The sequence below is a fragment of the Lactuca sativa genome, chromosome 5, assembly GCF_002870075.4.
Source record: "Lactuca sativa cultivar Salinas chromosome 5, Lsat_Salinas_v11, whole genome shotgun sequence".
Classification (NCBI taxonomy): domain Eukaryota; kingdom Viridiplantae; phylum Streptophyta; class Magnoliopsida; order Asterales; family Asteraceae; genus Lactuca; species Lactuca sativa.
The window spans coordinates 180,963,192-180,967,500 of record NC_056627.2 but is presented as its reverse complement, the minus strand read 5'-3'; the positions used below and the strand labels follow the sequence as shown (position 1 = coordinate 180,967,500).

Sequence of the window (4,309 nt, the reverse complement as noted above, 5' to 3'; positions counted from 1 at the left end):
TAAAATCTGCAAAAAGTTAATTAGTTAATTATTTTTTTTAGCTTAGCTGGTTATTTATTTCTATTTCTATCATAGGGTTCACGACGTGAGTTTTATAAACTCACGACGTGAAAGCTGCTATTTTCAGTTTTTAGTATTTTCTTATTTTAGTTTAGTTTTACGTTTTTAGTTCAGCGAGTTGCAGGAGTTCATGACCAGAGGCTCTAACACACCTTTGGTGCCATCACTTGAAGATCCCGAGTCTGCAATTCACAAGAAGAAGACGCGTTTACAAGAATTAAAGTCAGCTTTTTCAAGGAAGTCGGGAAAGAAGACAGGAGAGTCAAGTTCATCCTCAAGGCACAAGAGCAATTTTGAGCACTTGGATCAAATACCCGTCCAAACCGAATCTGAATACGACACTGAGCCGGAATTTGAAGAACATACGAGCGAACCCGAGAACGAGCCAAGGAACGAGATGGCAGAAATTGAAGAGATGTCCATGGGAGCTTACAAGCAGCGGATCCGAGAAGATGTGGGTCCCGGTTTAATCCAACCCGCAATACCTGCCACTGCCACATTCGAGTTGAAGGGGCACATATTGACTGCACTGAAAGATATCCCATTTAATGGGAAAGATCATGAGGATGCTTTTAAACATCTAGATGAAGTAAATGACATTGCAGACTACTTTAATGTCCCCAATGTCAACAGAAACACAGTCTTGCTTAGGATGCTTCCCATCACCTTCAAAGGAGCTGCTAAGGAGTGGTTAAAATCACTTCCACCAGGTACGATCACCACTTGGGCTCAAATGTGTGAGAAATTTCTGGACCAGTTTTGCCCACCATCCAAGATAGCCAAACTCAATAAGGCAATAGCCAACTTTGAGCAACAACTGGGGGAGTCTTTTATACGAAGCATGGGAGCGGTACAAGGGTTTACTCAGAAATTTCCCCTAACATGATCTAAATGTGCAACAAGAGATGTCGATTTTCTATGATGGGGTCAACGTTATGACGAGACAACTCCTTGACTCTCAAGGACCCTTGACAAATAAAAATCCAAGGGAGGTCAAGGAGCTGATTGAAGAATTCGCAAAACACTCTCGCGAATACCACAACCCTATGCAAGATGGAATCAAAGGCGGTGGAAGGGCCCAAACTGAAGAAATAGCAGTTGTGATGGCCATGCTGAATAATTTGGATCGAAGAATGACACAAATGGACCAGTCAATACATGCCACAAGAGTGGGCTGCGAGAGATGTAGTGGTCCACACTTGACAAAGGACTGCAATTTAGATGAGTTTGGGAACAGAAAAGCTCAAGTGTGCTACTCGAGTGGGGATAAGTTTGATGAGGACTGGAGGAAATCAAAGAAGGAATGGCTGTCATATGAAGAGTATAAGAAGCAAAAAGAAGAGAAGTATAGGCAGACAGGTCGAGGCTTTTATCAAAAGGAGCAGCATCCAGCCGAGAAGAAACCCAATCTAGAGACTATGTTGGTGAAGTTTATGGAAGCTTCGGAAAAGAGACATGATACGACTGATTCTGCTATTATGGAACAACAAACTTTAATAAAGAATCAGCAAGCCTCCATCCATAACCTTGAAGTTCAAGTTGGTCAACTAGCCACTCTAGTTCATGAGAGGTTATCCCCGAAAAATACCGAAAAGAAGACCCAATCTCATGTAATGGCCATAGACACTGAAGAACAAGCCATCATTGAGTTCCTAGAGGCATTGGAAGAAGAACCACAACAGCCTGACCCAACACCAAAGAAGCCAAAATTCGAAAGTGAAAAGGTTGCTGAAACGACTTCGCCACGACGTGGCACTTATCCGGCCACGACGTGGCCCTTGTCTGAACAAAAAGATTTTGAGACCGTTCCAGTTTATCATCCACCTTTGCCTTTTCCATCCCAAGCTACCCTTAGTTCACTGGAAATGGAGCATATAGAGTTTGTCAAGCATGTGAAAGACATCTCAATTAATACCCCCTTTGTCGAGTCCATATCTAAAATTCCCGAGTATCAAAAATTACTGCAAGATTTGATGGACACTCGCAAGCAATTAAAGATGAAATCTAAGGTAATTCTAAGTGAGAAAAGTTCAAAAGCTGTGTTGGGAGAAATACCCGAGAAGATGGGGGATCATGGACGCCTCACTGTACCGTGTGAGTTTGGTAACAAGATGAAGGTTAATGCTTTACCCGATTCTGGGGCTAGCATTAATTTGATGCCTTTTTCATTTTATCAAAAATTGGAAATTCAGAAGATGAAGGCTACAAGAATGCAAATTCACATGGTGAACCGTTCTGTGACACGACCCAGGGGCATCGTGGAGGATATTTTGGTGAAAATTCGAAAATTTGTTTTTCCAATAGATTTTGTAGTGTTAGATATGAAGGAAGACCCTGATGTTCCAATTATCCTTGGTCGACCATTGCTTAACACCGCTGGAGCTCTAGTTGAGGGTCGGAGATGAAAAAGAAGTTTTTAGAATGCAAGATGACTTCCAAGAGGATCATGTTCAAGAAGAGGTGTTCACAATTAATGAAGACAATGAACTGGAAGAACTAGAAAAGCTTATGGAGGAAGAGATAAAGACAATTCATCAAGTCAAAAGAACAAAACCAATAGCATATGTTCCATATTTGGTTGAAGTCATAGCTTACAAGAGTCCACCTTCCATATTTGGTTGAAGTCATAGCTTACAAAACCAATAGCTATCAGTTACGTCATTGTTGTAAGGGATTTTGAACATCCCACATTTTCCTCTCTTTATAAGGATGGTTAGTACTCTCTTTTCACGTTGCCTTTTCTCCTTTCCGTTTCTTCTTTTAGGGTTCTTTTAATATTTCCTCTCATGGTTGGTAAACTAGGTGCGCTTCCTTCTGAAGTCGATTTCAAATTTCTTGGGGATATGTATGGTCTCTCCCTGGCGGACGACATTAAGTTCCTATTTCATGGTTCGTCGATTTTGTCTCCCCCACCGGGTAAAGTGGGGGTCTACCTGAAGACTCTTGATGCCAGTTTACGTCTTCTTCTTACGGACTTTTAGGAGGAGGTGCTACAGAAAGTTGGTTGCAGCATCCAAATGCATACCCCCAACGCCATAAACAAGGTGGTTGCATTCGAGATGATTTGCCGTGACAACAGCCTGCTCCCGGATTACTTTGTTTTCAAGTATTTCTTTGGGTTCTGCTGCACCGACGACAAGTGTACTTTCTCTGTCTGACAAAGAGGACATACCTTAGTCCCTGATGGGAGGACCCCTAAAAATTGGCAGGACAAATGGTTGTGGGTCAAACAGGGCTTGGTTGGTACCGTGCTAATGCCTTTTCTGACATCACTCCTAAGTTGTTTCCTCACAATCAGGTCGTTGCTGATCTTTTGATGACCATCCAGGTCGCCCCTGAGGACTATTCTGCAGCGCTGCTTGCTGGTGTGGAGATGAGCCCCTCTTGGCGGCGACGGAGGAAGATGGCGGTCTTTTTCTCTAATGTTGATGGTAAGTATTTCTATCGTACATTCTCATTTTCGCCTCCCTCCCCTTTTTTCTCGAAGGAGGTTAACAAGTTAATAATTTTGTACTTGGTTGCATGCTTTTCTGGTGCGTTGGTGTTTGTGCAGGAATCGAGTGCCTGTTCTCTATGGATGAGGTGTTGCGGAAGCTCTATCGGGGAAAACTGGAGCAGTGGGAGATAGACATGGTCGACAACCTCCCTCCTCCACATCGCATCGACCAACTTGCTTTAACCTCTGTTACTCCTGCCCCACCCACAACTGAAGGGACATCGACACCGGCCAAGGAAACTCCTTTGACCTCCTGCCCTATCTCAACTGTCGCCCCTCCTGTTGGTGCTTACTCCAGTTCCACAGAAGTGGTTGAAGACAGCAAGGATGGTATAATTTCATACATTCGTCGTATGTAGGCCAAAAGGAAAGCCATTTTGGCTATGGGTGAGGCGATTACCGATGCGTTTAACATTGGTAAGCGAGTTCAGTCAAGGCGTAATTTTACTCGTCTCCTGAATTCGATATCTTCGACGCCGGAGGCGATTGTTGTGATTCCTGATGACAATGTTCAACAGTCTGAAGGGAATCAGGGAGCGACTAAGCAGCCCGAAGTTCTTATCCAACCTATTCCTCAAACTCCTTCTGATATTTCTCCCCCAGGGGGTTTTGGTGACACTGAGCGGCGCCAGACCCCTACTCGCTGCAAATTTCTGAGCTTGAGAGCGATGTCTAGGGTTTAGAGCAGAAATGCATGCTACTTGTTGTTGAAAAGACCGCTATAGAAGAGGTTCGATCTGCTTTGGAGAGCAA

At 43.6% G+C, this 4,309-nt stretch overlaps 1 non-coding gene across 1 annotated transcript; it reads right to left on the bottom strand.

Annotated features, from left to right (window-relative positions):
* Positions 1-841: 841 nt before the first annotated feature.
* LOC111897655 (small nucleolar RNA R71) lies at positions 842-949 on the bottom strand. Its single transcript, XR_002852346.1, has one exon. It is a non-coding gene; the product is annotated as a small nucleolar RNA R71 (small nucleolar RNA).
* Positions 950-4,309: the final 3,360 nt, after the last annotated feature.